We start from the raw sequence: 15,352 nt of genomic DNA on the forward strand, positions 1-15,352 counted from the left end.
AGGGACCCTCACTCTACTCAGGGTAAGGGAGATACTCAGCTCAGATAACACCTGTTCACCCCCTTGGTAGCTTGGGACAAGCAGTCAGGTAATTCTCAGAGACAATATGTAAGGTATTAGTACAAACACACACAGTAACACAGTGAAAAACACCACAAAAGTCTACGCACCAGTTTAGAAAAATAGCCAATATTTATCTTAATCAAACAAGACCAAAATGACAGAAATTCAACAATATGAATTTTTAAAGTAAAAACAGTCTTAATCCATAGAAATCAATGGATGCATTGTTTTAGCAAAAAGTGCCTGATGTGCGTCAAACATAAGGCCGCACGAGCGAGCGTGCATCGGAAAGCAAACCATGCATTGATTCCTTGCTTGCAAATAAGGCAGGGCATTGATTCTTTCTCTGCCGGGTAAGTGATGTATTGATTCTGTCCATGCAGGGAAGGGATGCGGTGATTTCCGGACAAGTAACCCCAAGTCTGTGCGCTGATGTTGAAGATTTTGATGCCCAGGGTCGGTGTGTGGAAAATTCTGACATGCTGTGCAGAGGTCCACATTGAGAGCCGGTGATGCTTCAATTCTCTAGCCGTGAGGCAGGCACTGCATTGAATTTTCTGTCGCGGGACAGGTGCTGCGTTGATTTTTCGGATGCGGACACAGCAGTGCTTGGATTTTCCCTTGCAGGTTCCCAACTTCCACTTTTTCGTACCAAGGGACTGGATTTGGCACCACTTAGAAAGTCTGGACTCTCAGCAGAAGAGCCCAGGCACTGGCAGATGGAGTCTTTGATGTCCCTGAGACCTCAGAATAGGGGGCAAGCTCAATCCAAGCCCTTGGAGAATCTTCACAAGCAGTATAACATAGCAAAGTTCAGTCTTTGTCCTCTTTAAGGTAGAAGCAGCAACTGCAGACCAACCCAGCAAAGCATGCAAAGCAAAGGGACAGTTTTCATCCTCCATCTCCACAGATCTTCTCCTTGGCAGAGGTTCCTCTTGATCCAGAAGTGTTAAAAAACTCTGGGGTTTTGGGGCCACTACTGGTGAATGGATTCCAGCCTTGATTCCACCAGCTTCTCCTTTCAAGGGCCATGGGACTGGATAGGTTACCACTTGGCTGGGTAGGATTCTCAGCAAGAGAGTCCAGGTGCTGGCAGAGGAAATCTTTGATGGCCCTGAGACTTCAAAACAGGGGAGAAGCTCATTCCAAGCCTTTGTAGACACTTTACAAGTAGTCTAGGCGTGTCCTCTCTAAGGTGGAAGCAGCAACTACAGGCCAACCCAGCAAAGCACACTCACAGGCAAATGAGCAGTACTCCTCCTCCAGCTCTTCTCCCTGGCAGAGGTTCCTCTTGCTCCAGAAGTAATCTAAAAGTGTAGGGTTTGGGCCCACTACTTACACTAATTTCTGTCTTTGAAGTAGGCAAACTTCAAAGGAAGGTCTCTGTTGTTCACAAGATCCTGCCTTGCCCAGGCGTGGCCCCAGACATACTCCAGGGGGTTGGAGACTGCATTGTGTGAGAACAGGAACATCCCTTTCAAGTGCAATTGTCAGCTCCTCCCTCCCCACTTTAGCCCAGGAAAACTTATCAGAATATGCAGGACACACCTCAGCTCTCTTTGTGTCACTGTCTAGAGGAAATTTACAAACAGCCCAACTGTCAGTCTGGCCCAAATGTGGATTCCACATGCATGCAGAGGCACAGAATGGCTAAACAGAAAATGCCCACATTCTAAAAGTGGCATTTTCAAACAGACAATCTAAAAACCAACTCTACCAAAAGATGTATTTTTACATTGCGTGTTCAGAGACCCCAAACTACAGATCTCTATCTGCTCCCAACGGGAAACTGCAGTTAAAATACATTTAAAGGCAATACCCAGGTTAACCTATCGGAGGGATAGGCCTTGCAATAGTGAAAAATTAATTTTGCAGTATTTTACTATCAGGACATGTGAAACACACCAGTGCATGTCCTACCTCTTAAATGCTCTGCACCCTGCCCATGGGGCTAACTAGGGCCTCCCTTAGGGCTGACTTACATGTAGTAAAAGGGAAGGTTTGAACCTGGCAAGTGGGTACACTTACCAGGTTGAATTAGCAGTGCAAAACTGCACACAGAGACACTGAAGTGGCAGGTCTGAGACATGTTTGCAGAGCTACTCATGTGGATGGCACAATCAGTGCTGCAGGCCTGCCAGTAGCATTTGATGTATATGCCATGGGCACCTCTAGTGCTCTTTACTAGGGACTTTCTAGTAAAGTAAATATGCCAGTCAGGGATAACCAATCATAATCATAATTTGTACAGGAAGCACTTGCACTTTAGCAGTGGTAAGCAGTTGTTAGGTGCCCAGATACCAAAACCTCAAAAACGAAGCCCAGCATACAGTCAAAAATAGAGGAAGCAGAGGCAAAGAGACAGGGGAATCCACTCCAAGGATGCCAGGTCTAAAACCCCCACTGAGAGTTGGTTGAGACATTCCACCAGATACCGCCACAGTGTAACACTTTTAAAAATTGGGAGAAACATTACCTACATGTATTGTCTTTAATTACAATTTTATATTTTTTGCATTTAAAAAGGTATGATGGAAGGAAAGAAATTAAAGGGTTACTGCAAAACATACATCTCTTTCTGAGGGCAACCTTACCCACTTTTCAGCAATATGTGTTTATGTTGAGCTTACTTCAAACAGAGCCAAAATCCAATACAAACATTTTCACCATAATGAAAGTCTCCGGGTGTCGAGACGGGGCCACTCACCTGAAAAGCAGGATGTCTGCAGGTGAGATGGTATTCCCCCGACCTCCTGGAACACCTCTCGGCACTTCCTGGTGGGCACAGAAACCCCAGCAGGTGTCCCAAAAGGAACCGGGGAGTGGAAGAGAAAGAGACAAAACACTGCCACGTCTTGCTGGTCCAGCCAGGCACCCTGTATCTTCGGGGGGGGCAGGTCATTGTTGACAGAGTGATAGTAGAGTTAGTGCGCTCAACTTCCTTGAAACTGAATTTCTCTTTCTGATATGGGCACGGGAGCGGTAGAAGAACACCGGAATGCTCAAGCACTTTTCTTGGATAATAATAACTGTTGCCACAAATACTAACACTGCAGTACTAATAACCCAAGAGTGGCACAGTTTGGTTTGGTTTCACTGTGTGTGTGAAAAACCCTTCAGAAGCAAATTCCTCAAACCTGAAACAGGCATGAATGACACAATTTAAATCCAAGAGTTATGCTATTAGAGAAAGAAAAGTCACGTAAATGCTCTTTTAAAATTGCACTGTCACTTTTTGTAGTACTTGAGGTCAAACAGATTTCCTGAAGCATATTTAGGCAAGTAACTACAATAATAATATAGAATGTTCAGAAATGCATTTGTCTCTTCAAGATAAGCACTCTGCCAAAATACAAGGTCTAAAATATACCAGCTGTTCTAGGAAAGCACGGTGCTCAAAGAACAAACTCCCTGGAGAATACTAGTCACTTAGCTGCAGTCTTTTCTGGAGTGCTGGAGGAATGCCTGGTGCCAGCTGGTACGGGAAAGAAGAAATAAATTGCCTCAGAGGTCCTGAATATGAGGATGATAACAGAGGCTGGACTGCCAAATCAGATGCTGAGATCAGGAAGCAAAACAAAGCCTAGCAGGGATGCATGCTTCACTCTGCTATTTATAGCCAATCAGGAAAGCAATTGAGTTTCCACATGTGGATGAGTCACCACTCCCAATTAGAAGCACATGTCTACACCACACTCATTTAGAAGCACATGTCTACACCTGCTCACATTAGCAAACAAGCATTGGTAAAACAAGCATTGATAAAACCAATTGTGTAACACAGCACATTATGTTTACTTAGAAACATGAAGGTTTAACCAAGAACACATATATGATTTAATGAGAGATAACGCAAGAAGCAACTTGGGGATTCCTGACACCGGCCACGCTAAACATGGGCTCCGAAGGCCTTGTCTATTTGTGATAGTGACATAGGGCATAGGGAAATCACCTGTGCCCTCTCACATCTAACACAAATATCAAGTTCTAAGAAGGTTATGTACCCTCAGAAAATAAATGAAGAGGGAAGTCCTCCAGCAAACAAACCGTGGATACACAAGAATTGTCTTGGCATTCTATTCTCTCCTTTGCAAGTGTGCCAAAGGATGACATGTAGCTCAACAGATCTGTCAAGTAGGATTTAAAACCGCAGTGTCAAAATCGATGCCCACAGCCTCACCCTCCCTGTTGAGCTCAAAGGAGTCATCTTTAATATTTGCTCTCTGGAGGCATTTCAAATCTTGTTCACACCTGCTTGAGGCTGAGCACAGGCTGTGAGCTGGTCAATGCTTATTCTGATTATTCTTGTAACAGTTCAAGCAGGCAGGGAGTAACTTTCTAAAAGGTACTTTTCCTTAATATTTATTAAAAATCTGACTTTACCATTGAATTGGATTTTAAATACCTATTAAAAATAGTGCTTTAGTTAATTTACAAGCTGGTCCTATTTCAGAGATAAAGCATTCATGTTTTAATGTACACTCTGTAATAGCTTTTAGGGCTTGCTGATATATAAAAAGGAGATTTTTCCTATCAAAAAAGGGTTATTTTATTAGGGTGGACTGAATGTCGCAGTAGTCAGACTACAATGGGTGGCCTGAAGCCATGCTTCATTGTTACAGTAGTGGATGACCCAGTATGTGCTGCTGTCCACGGGTGACATTTAACATTTCATGCTATTGGTGTATTTGTGCACAGTATATTATGGCCTCATAGAACTGTAAATATGCCAATCAGGGATTATCCTATTCCTCCATGTTTTATGGATCACAGACTGGGGCTCAGATCCATGCTCTGAGCCTTGGGACAACAGTGCCTCGGTGTGCAGAGCCTAAAAACTAGCAATAAAAAAGGGTCCAGGAAAAGTTGAAAAACTAGGATGACCAGGAGGAAAGGGCAGAGTTCCTACAGTAATCAATGGCTCTTTACAAGGTACAAGCCCAGAATGTCTAAAAATAGTTCAGTTAAAGAAATATTCAATGCTCATGTGGGCACACTTTTTAGTAAAGAAATGCCTCCCACTAGTACCTGATCCACTATGGGTGAGATAGCATCTCAATAAATGAAATTAGAAGCCTACAATATATTGTCAACATGATATAATATTTTTACAGCATCATGACTTCATGAAATTTAACAATCAGTGCAGGTGACGCAAAGTACAGAACAACACATTTATGTATGTATATACATCTGAACAATACAAGGTATACACTATGAGTTTCAACTTTAAGAAGAGTATATCCTCATCCGTGAGTTTTGTTGGCAGGATAATACCATGAGTTGCTGACATTTCAACAACATTAGTTAAACTAGTTGATGCACTGGGAATATCAGGCAAAGGTGAATGCTGCCTTCTAGTCTTTCTTGGACCTGTGTGCAACTTTGAACATTGTAAATAATTACTTTACCTTAAAAATATTCAAGGAAGCAATGCATATGAAACGAGTACTCCTCATCTGGTTTGCACCCAACCAAGGTCATACACAATACTTACCGTGAAGCTGCTCTTTAAGAAGATCTGTAGCCCAGGGATCATTATTGTGAAATAAGTTGTGGATCATTATTGGTAGAAATCCCATCAAACCGCTCAGATAAATAATTGAATTGGCTAATGTTGCTTTTGGACAATGATGGGAGTTGTGCAGCACTCTCAGTGGCACCCATGCAGCTCCAATTCAGACTTGGCTTCAAGCAAGAGAGACATGATGACCGTATGTTCGGAGATCACCAGCAAGGTGACTGCAGTAGTTACTTGCCCACCTCAGATGACCCTCTGGAGCCCAAAGCATGAAAGGGCTTTTACTGGTAAAAACAGCAACCAATGGTCTAAGCAGCATGCCTTCCAGCTAGACCTCCTGTGAGGTACTGTTGTAAGGTGGATTATTAGTACATGCAGGTAGGTACATGCAGCCAGTAATAACACCGCAATCTCAAATAATGTCTAGTCCAAATCTCAATAAATTAATCCTTGCTCAACCATTGGTAGCTTGGCTGATGAGCAGTCAATCATGCCTTAGGAGATATGTGTGTAAAGCATTTAATATCAACAAAACAGTAAACAAGTAAGACACAATACACAAAAAACTCAATTTATGACAAAAATATGTATATCTTTAAAATGACACCAAAATGGCAAAAAAACAATGTAGGGAAGAGGAGATATGAATTTTTAAAACATTAAATGGAAAAATGTGCTTTCTAACAACAAAAAGTGAAAAGCGCCAACTGCAGCTATCTGGTTACGCTGGACCGGGAACAAATAAAACTTTTAGGCTGTCTGTAATGGAGTACGGGTCAGATACAGCGAGTGGTTGGGGCGGACAAGTATTTACCTTTGTACTTAGTCACTTTTTTGGAGCTTTTTCTCTCAATGTCAAGTAAGTCTCCTCGACAGGCCAGGTTGCAGCTCGACGATGGTGGTGTGCTTCAGCTCGAGATCTTTGTCATTCCTGGGGGTCCTGTTGTCGACACCAAGGCACTCCAGAGCTTCTGCGGGGTGAACATGAATTTCAGGCTGAGCCATAGTTCTACATCACCTGCTTGATTCTCAATGATGTATTTGTCATTTTATGGAGCTTTTTTCCCAAACATTATCCAAATGATTCCAAACTTCTGGATCTTCTTCCAGAAGGTGCTTTTGGGATCTTGAAGGGTCCACTACACCAGCCAGGGATTCCATAAGCTATGACTTGCTCCTTAAAAATGTTGAACTAAAATCCCTACAATGGCCTGGTCAAATCCTTAAAAGTCCACTGGACACTTGTCAGCTGGTCTCTTCTTGCACAAGTTGATGCAGGTAACTCTTGGTAGCTCTTTTCCACCTGTTGCTTTCAGGGACTCCACTCCTGAATCTTGGATGCATGGCAAAGTCCTCTTTTTGGTGAAGCCCGAAGTGTGCAACAGGTGCAGTCCTTGTTGCAGACCAGGGATCAGCAGGGAAGCCTTTCTTCATCATATTTCTTCGAGCAATTGTCTGAGTTGCTTAGCAGTGTTGCATATTTTTGTCCCAGAAATCAGTGTTCCACAAAAATCCAAAATGTGGAAAATCTCTCCTAGAGGTTCGGGTCTGGCTAAGCCCAGCCACAACCTTCTCCTACACTCCCTTTCCAGACCCTCCCCTAATTCAATTACAGGGGTTCACATCTGGCTGGGGTGTATGAAATGGGGGTATGTCTGGGTTCTGCACTATCTGTCAGCAGATTTCTTCCTGCAGGATGTCTCCTTTGTTTTAACCCAGGCCACTTCACACCTCATCAGAGCAACTTGGCTGAGCCTGTCAAAGGCTAATCAATCAGAAGAAGTTGCTAGGGGGCTGATTTAGGTAACTTTAGCAGTTCTAAAACTACGTTCCTGCAATAGTTATGATAATTCTACCCTAGGAAAGTTACTGGATATATTATAAGTATTATTTTGTAACTTTGAATGATGGTTCTTTCTCACTCCTGTCAGAAGTTAGACTGCATTAAAGTGTATTGAAACCTTCTTATGTTAGCCTATAGAGCTAGAAGTGCTACAATTGAGAAAAATGAAATTGGCAGTTTTTCCCTCACTAGAGCATATAAAACATTGTTTATAATATCCCTGTTTTTTATTACCATGCACCCTACCCTTGGGGCACTCTGGATAGACCTTGGGGGTGACAACTATGTAAAAATAAGGTAGTTTAAGACTTTAGAAGTACTTTTAATTCCAATGTCGAATTTGGACAAAGTACATAATTTTATTACAAAAGTAGCCTGCAGGGCAGAGCTGGCTTTTAAAAAAGTGACAGCAAGCAACACAGCAGTGCACACTTAAGTGTATTAAATCTACTGGGCCTCTAAACCTACATGCCGTACCATATACTAGGGACTTACAGGTCATTGTCAGTACCAATGGTAATTATACCTAATTACCACATACCTTTTAAACAGAGCACTGGTCCTGGGTCTTGTTGGCATAGCCCAGGGCACAATCAGAGTCAGAGTAACAGACAAAAATGAAGGGCAAAAAGTAGTGGTACACTGCAAAAAGCAGTATTGTGAGGTTGACATGAAGACAGATAAAGAAAAGGGTTTGATGGAATTCTGCACTAAACTGAGTCTAAGGGGGCAATGATTTGCTCCCACCATTGAATCCGTCCAAGCCTAACTATGTCCTGTCTCCATTTGCTGATCCGTTGGCATGGACTAGGATGGAGGCACCAATTTTGATGGCCAAGTTGTGTTGCCTGGAAGGAAGAAGGAATAGGCCCTCTGGGTCCTCTGAAGGACATTGCTCTGAGGGTCATTAGGTGCCTGTAACTGCCTATACCATGGGCAATTGTTTCTTTTGGTTTCCAAGACCAGAGTTGGTTGCCCTAGTGACTGGCTCAGACCACTCCTGGAATTTCCTAATGACCCACTATAATTGCTAAGCCAATCTTTCCATTACTCTAGTTTGCATAGGTTGAAAATTTGCACAGGATGTGATGATATTGCTTCTCCTATGTCTATTGGAGATAAAAGTCACTCTCTTTCCTCACCAGATTATACCTTTCCTTTTTATAGTAGAGTTTGCAAATTGCCAAATGGGAATGGTTCGGGAGCAGTGCACCTTTCCTTAGTGCAACATTAAAATCCGCCACAGCCCTGCTGAGGCTGTCTGAGTGGATCCTACAGACGAATGGTCTCACTGGTGTAGCTGAGCTTTGGATTCTATTCTTGCTCTCATTTCCATGTAACACTTGAGGTGTTCCACGTTTCTTTCTCATGTGGTCTTTTTCCAGCCTACTTCCTCACCAAGAGCCAATGGAAATGTCCCTTTGTTAGAAATGGGGTTTTTGGTTGGCAATCAGGTTACCCCCTGTCCAAGCAAGGACCCTCACTCTAGTCAGGGTAAGTCACACACAATCCAAATTATCCTGTGCACACCCTCTGGTAGCTTGGCACTGATCATTCAGGCTTAACGTAGAAGGCAATGTGTAAAGTATTTGTGTAATAAATCATACGATAACACAATATAGCACCACAAAAATACACCATACAATGTTTAGAAAAATATATAATATTTACCTGGATATTTGCAGGTCAAAACGATCAAAGATGCAATAGGTAAATGTAGAGATATCATTGAAGAGTGATATAAAGGCCCTCATTACAACCCTGGCGGTAGATGCCAGTTACCGCCGTGCAGAAGACCGCCAACAAACCGCTGCGGCCGTGGAATTCCGCTACAGCTATTACGACCCATAGCTCGGAATCCGCCATAATACAGACACCCACACAAGTCCACCACACCAAAGTTCAGTGATAAACTGGCGATAACAAAACCTCCACCATCACGCCAACCGGAATAAGCCCACACTATCACGACCCACGAATCCACGAATCTTTCAACCGTGGTATTCCATTGGCGGTACACACCGCCACGCTCAAAATACACACACATTTACAAAACACAACCACATTAGACAATTCAAAATACACACACCTGACACATATACACACACCACACCCAGACACCCAATCCAATATAAAACACACACCCACATCACCCACAAACCCTTACTACCAGAATTCTGAAACCATGCCAAAGAGATACACCACCATACACAATTCCAGCAACCACAGACACACAACACCATCACTTACACAACATCCACGCACCTCTAACAACACACAACAACATATCCCCTCACACATCACAACAGACACCACCACATCATGGCACCTCAACGACACCCCATGTTCTCTAAGGAGGAGCTCAGGGTCATGGTGGAGGAAATCGTCTGGGTAGAGCCACAGCTATTCGGATCACAGGTGCAGCAGACATCTATTGCAAGGAAGATGGAGCTATGGCGAAGAACTGTCGACAGGGTCAACGCAGTGGGACAGCATCCAAGAACAAGGGATGACATCAGGAAGAGGTGGAACGACCTACGGGGGAAGGTGCGTTCCGTGGTCTCCAGACATCTGAATGCTGTACAGAGGACTGGCGGTGGACCCCTACCTCCTACCCCACAAATAACATGGGAGGAGCAGGTCTTGGCACTACTGCATCCTGAGGGCCTCGCAGGAGTAGCAGGAGGACTGGACTCTGGTAAGTCAAAGCTTTACTACTATATCCCCCACACTACCTGCATGCCATCACATACTCCCACCCTCACCCCCATCACTCCAACACCTAACATATGCCCACTATCACAACCCACCCATCCCAATACCAAGCCCTGCATGCAACACCAAAGCATGGACACCCATCACCAAAGCATGTCCACTACAGATACCCACACAGACCCCAAACCAAATATCACACAAGGACCAAGACAAGAATGCAAGCACTGGAGTCCAGGGTCACTCACCCACTGCACACAATGGCACACACAGATGCAATAATCATGCCTTTACACCCCTGCAGGACCCCAACCCAACGTCACCGGACAGAAGGTACCAGACATATCCAGTCCCCCCACAGAAGAGACCCACAGTGATGACAGCAGCTCTGCACAACTGGATCAAGATGACCAGCCCGGCCCATCAGGGACCTCAGGACAGTCGGTTCCCCTGACACTGGCACAAGCCACCACAGAGCCTCCCCCCTCAGGGAACACCATCACAGCACCCACCCAGCGGGCCCATCCCTCTGTGCCCAGGACACATCAAGCAGCAGTGTATCCACCACTACAAGGAACCCAGCAAACCCACCAACCCAAGAACATCAGGGACCTGTGGGAAGTGGCAGTGGGCACATGGTTCAGGGGACAGAGGCTCAGAAAAACAGGGAAACTGGGAGGACTGCTGTGCGACGGGGGGGAGGATAGGCCCAGGGAACCCACTCTCCACAAGGCCCTCTCCAACTTCATGGGAGCTTACCATCATTCCCAGGAGACGATGGCAATGTTACTGGCCAAGTTTCAGGAGACCCAGCGTCTGCAGGAGGAACACTATCTGGGGATCAGGGAGGACCTGAAGTCCATAAACAACACCCTGGTCACCATTGCAGGGGTGCTGCAAGACCTTGTCAACACCAGGAGGGACACTGTGGCACAACAAGGGGCCCCTGACACTAGCCTGGATGATGAACAGCACTCCACCTCCGCCGGCGCTAGTAGACAGGAGGCACCGCCACAGGAACACAACACCAGCACCCCACCCCCTGCAGATGGAGAAGCACCCCTCAAACAGTCCCTGAGATCCAGGAACAAGACAGAGAACATTGCCAAGACCCCCGCCAGGAAATGAGACCCCCCTGAATGTCACCGTTCTGTCCCACTTTGTCACCCTGTCCATCCTTCAACTGCCATTGCTCCACTTCCTATGCAACCATGGACAATGCACAAGTGAAAAAAATAGACTGTACTCTGCCATGGACATTCATCCACCATCCCCCCTGCCCATTTTACAACCCCCTCCACTCATTTGCACAACACACTTCAATCACAAAACAATCTGGAGTCAGTCTGTGCTTTCACAAACATGTAATTGTAATAACCATGGAATATAGCAATGTCAATTTAATTTTTCACATACCGATGTAACACAGCTGTAGGGTTGGAGGAAATATAGCAGAGGACATAAAGTGGGACCCACATCTGTGAAATGGAAATACAGAGTGACAAGTCAGGGTCCATACACTGAATGAAAATGACAGACTTATGCTAGCTCAAACAATACTATGAGATGTGGGAGGCAGTGACATCTTCTTACCTGTGTCTCACTGGAAGTATTGCATGATTATGTTGTTTCTGTTGTCGATATCCTCTTCTTCTGTGTCCTCTTCTTCACTGTCCACAGGTTCCACAGCTGCCACAAGACCACCAGCTGGACCCTCCTCCTGCAGAAAAGGCACTTGCTGTCGCAAAGCTAGGATGTGCAGCATACAGCAGGCCACGATGATCTGGCACACCTTCTTTGGTGAGTAGTAGAGAGAACCACCTGTCATATGGAGGCACCAGAACCTGGCCTCCAGGAGGCCGAAGGTCCTTTCAATCACCCTCCTAGTTGTGCCTCATTGTAGCGTTCCTCTGCCCTTGTCCTGGGATTTCTCACTTGGGTCAGTAGCCATGACAGGTTGGGGTAACCAGAGTCACCTGCAAATGTCGAGGGACAACTGTTAGACACACACTAACCCGTAGGGACAACCCCATACCCAGACACCTATTCATACTGCATAGGGTCCTTGTCCTCACCTATTAGCCACACATGGTGCCTCTGGAGTTGCCCCATCACATAAGGGATGCTGCTATTCCTCAGAATGTAAGCGTCATGCACTGAGCCACGAAATTTGGCATTCACATGGGAGATGTACTGGTTGGCCAAACACACCATCTGCACATTCATAGAATGGTAGCTCTTCCGGTTTCTGTACACCTGTTCACTCCTGTGGGGGGGTACCAAGGCCACATGTGTCCCATCAATGGCACCTATGATGTTGGGGAAATGTCCCAGGGCATAGAAGTCAGCTTTCACTGTGGGCAAATCCTCCACCTGAGGGAACACGATGTAGCTGCGCATGTATTTCAGCAGGGCAGACAACACTCAGGACAACACATTAGAGAACATTGTCTGGGACATCCCTGATGCAATGGCCACTGTTGTTTGAAAGGAACCACTTGCCAGGAAATGGAGCACTGATAGGACCTGCACTAGAGGGGCTATTCCTGTGGGATGGCGGATAGCTGACATAAGGTCTGGCTCCAACTGAGCACACAGTTCCTGGATTGTTGCACGATCAAGTCTGTAGATGACTATTACGTGTCTCTCTTCCATTGTCGACAGGTCCACCAGCGGTCTGTACACCGGAGGATGCCGCCATCTCATCACCTGTCCCAGCAGACGTGCCCTATGGATGAGAACAGCGAGCAGAGAGTCAGCCAACACTGAGGCATCACAAAATGTCATTTGCACACATTTATTAATGCGCAATGTGCCTGTTACTGTGTGTATTCAAGGCCTACATTGGTGTGACGCAGTTAATATTAATGCCATGTGGCCCCCTGAAATGGCAGCTGCCTGACTTGTAAGGTGGGACAAGTGGATATTGTAGGAAAGTACCATCTTGCCTGGCATGTTACCCCCATATTTCACTGTATATATGTTGTTTTAGTCTATGTGTCACTGGGACCCTGCCAGGCAGGGCCCCAGTGCTCATAAGTATGTGCCCTGTATGTGTTCCCTGTGTGATGCCTAACTGTCTCACTGAGGCACTGCTAACCAGAACCTCAGTGGTTATGCTCTCTCTGCTTTCCAAATTTGTCACTAACAGGCAAGTGACAAATTTTACCAATTCACATTGGCTTACTGGTACACCCATATAATTCCCTACTATATGGTACTGAGGTACCCAGGGTATTGGGGTTCCAGGAGATCCCTATGGGCTGCAGCATTTCTTTTGCCACCCATAGGGAGCTCTGACAATTCTTACACAGGCCTGCCAGTCCACGTTATTTCACAGCAATTTACCACTGCACTTAAGTAACTTCTAAGTCACCTATATGTCTAACCTTCACCTAGTGAAGGTTGGGTGCAAAGTTACTTAGTGTGTGGGCACCCTGGCACTAGCCAAGGTGCCCCCACATCGTTCAGGGCAAATTCCCCAAACTTTGTGAGTGCGGGGACACCATTACACGCGTGCACTGTACATAGGTCACTACCTATGTACAGCGTCACAATGGTAACTCCGAACATGGCCATGTAACATGTCTAAGATCATGGAATTGTCACCCCAATGCCATTCTGGCATTGGGGTGACAATTCCATGATCCCCCGGGTCTCTAGCACAGAACACAGGTAATGCCAAACTGCCTTTCAGGGGTCTCCACCGCAGCTGCTGCTGCTGCCAACCCCTCAGACAGGTTTCTGCCCTCCTGGGGTCCAGGCAGCCCTGGCCCAGGAAGGCAGAACAAAGGATTTCCTCTGAGAGAGGGTGTAACAACCTCTCCCTTTGGAAATAGGTGTGAAGGCTGGGGAGGAGTAGCCTCCCCCAGTCTCTGGAAATGCTTTGATGGGCACGGATGGTGCCCATCTCTGCATAAGCCAGTCTACACCGGTTCAGAGATCCCCCAGCCCTGCTCTGGCGCGAAACTGGACAAAGGAAAAGGGAGTGACCACTCCCCTGACCTGCACCTCCCAGGGTAGGTGCCCAGACCTCCTCCAGTGTGTCCCAGACCTCTGCTATCTTGGAAAAAGAGGTGTCTGTGGCACACTGGACTGCTCTGAGTGGCCATTGCCAGCAGGTGACGTCAGAGGTTCCTTCTGATAGGCTCTTACCTCTCTTGGTAGCCAATCCTCCTTCCTAGGTAGCCAAACCTCCTTTTCTGGCTATTTAGGGTCTCTGCTTTGGGGATCTCACCAGATAACGAATGCAAGAGCTCATCAGACTTCCTCTGCATCTCCCTCTTCACCTTCTGCCAAAGGATCGACTGCTGACTGCTCAGGACGCCTGAAAAACTGCAACAAAGTAGCAAGATGACTACTAGCAACCTTGTATCGCTTCATCCTGCCGGCTTTCTCGACTGTTTCCAGGTGGTGCATGCTCTGGGGGTAGCCTGCCTCCTCTCTGCACCAGGAGCTCTGAAGAAATCTCCCGTGGGTCAACGGAATCTTCCCCCTGCAACCGCAGGCACCAAAAGACTGCATCACTGGTCCTCTGGGTCCCCTCTCAGCACGATGAGCATTGTCCCTGGAACTCAGCAACTCTGTCCAAGTGACTCCCACAGTCCAGTGACTTTTCAGTCCAAGTTTGGTGGAGGTAAGTCCTTGCCTCCCCACGCTAGACTGCATTGCTGGGTACCACATGATTTGCAGCTGCTCCGGCTCCTGTGCACTCTTCCAGAATTTCCTTCGTGCACAGCCAAGCCTGGGTCCCCGACACTCTAACCTGCAGTGCACAACCTTCTGAGTTGTCCTCCGGCATCGTGGGACTCCCTTTTGTGACTTCGGGTGGACTCCAGTTCACTTTTCTTCTAAGTGCCTGTTCAGGTACTTCTGCGGGTGCTGGCTGACTTGCTGGGCACCCCCTCTGTCTCCTCATCCAGGTGGCGACATCCTGGTCCCTCCTGGGCCACAGCAGCACCCAAAAACCTCTACCGCAACCCTTGCAGCTAGCAAGGCTTGTTTGCGGTTTTTCTGCATGGGAATACCTCTGCAAGCTTCATCGTGACGTGGGGCGTCCATCCTCCAAAGGAGAAGTTCCTAGCTCTCTTCTTTCTTGCAGAACTCCAAGCTTCTTCCAACAGGTGGCAGCTTCCTTGCACCCTCAGCTGGCATTTCCTGGGCTCCTGCCCACTCTTGACATTGTCATGACTATTGGACTTGGTCCCCTTGTC

This window comes from Pleurodeles waltl, chromosome 5 (assembly GCF_031143425.1).
Source record: "Pleurodeles waltl isolate 20211129_DDA chromosome 5, aPleWal1.hap1.20221129, whole genome shotgun sequence".
NCBI lineage: Eukaryota > Metazoa > Chordata > Amphibia > Caudata > Salamandridae > Pleurodeles > Pleurodeles waltl.